Genomic DNA, 1,073 nt, shown 5'->3' with positions numbered 1-1,073 from the left:
CATAGAAGCCAAACCCCTACCCCCAGGCACTACCAACCAACAGGCTGAGCTTATAGCAGTTACAAGAGCCTGTATTTTAGCCCAAGGTAAATCCCTCACGCTTTACACTGACTCCAAATACGTTTTCCACATCCTGTTGTCCCATGCTGCTGTGTGGAGGGAACGGGGCCTACTCACCACAAAAGGAAACTCAATCATTAATTCATCCCTTATTGCCAAACTTATAGAGGCCTCTTGTCTGCCCATCCGGCTAGGGGTAGTTCACTGCATGTCTCATCAGAAAGACAACCCCCCTATCACACAGGGCAATTCCAGGGCAGACGCGGCTGCACAAACAGCGGCCATGAATCCCGAACATAAACCTGCTCACCTTTTAGCCGCGCTCACTGACATGCCCCCCCGCAGACAATACGGCCCTGTTCCACCTTCTACATGCTCTCTTCCACACTAGCCCACAAACTTTAACAATCTTTTTACAAACTTTCTTTACACTCACGCTTTAGATAAAGCCCTCCTTCAGGAAATTTCCCTTACTTGTAAAGTCTGCCAGCGCACTAATCCCAACACTCCTTTAAAACCTAAACCTTTCCCCTCCCAACAGGCCAGAGGTCACACACCTGCAGCTGATCGGCAGGTGGATGTCACTAACATGCCGCCCGTACGACGCACCAGATATCTCCTAGTGTTCGTAGATACCTTCTCTGGATGGGTAGAGGCCTTCCCCACATCCAATAAAAGGGCTATTGGCGTCCATCCTTCTCTCTCAGATTATCCCTAGGTTTGGAATGCCCACTTCATTACAGTCAGACAATGGTCCTGAGTTTATCTCTCAGATTACCCAGAAAGTTTCCCAAGCTCTCTCTTTTCAGTGGCATTTACACTGTCACTATCATCCCCAGGCTTCCGGAAAGGTAGAGAGATCCAACAGAACTCTTAAAAATATTTTAACAAAATTATCCTTAGAACTACACCTGGACTGGGTTCAGCTCCTCCCGTTGGCCTTACTCAGGATAAGGGCTCTTCCAAAAAAACCCTCTCTGTTGTCTCCTTTTGAAATAGTGTATAGGCATCCC

This window comes from Galeopterus variegatus, unplaced genomic scaffold (assembly GCF_000696425.1).
Source record: "Galeopterus variegatus unplaced genomic scaffold, G_variegatus-3.0.2 Scaffold10159, whole genome shotgun sequence".
Lineage (NCBI taxonomy): Eukaryota > Metazoa > Chordata > Mammalia > Dermoptera > Cynocephalidae > Galeopterus > Galeopterus variegatus.
Note: the sequence above shows the minus strand (reverse complement) of the source record.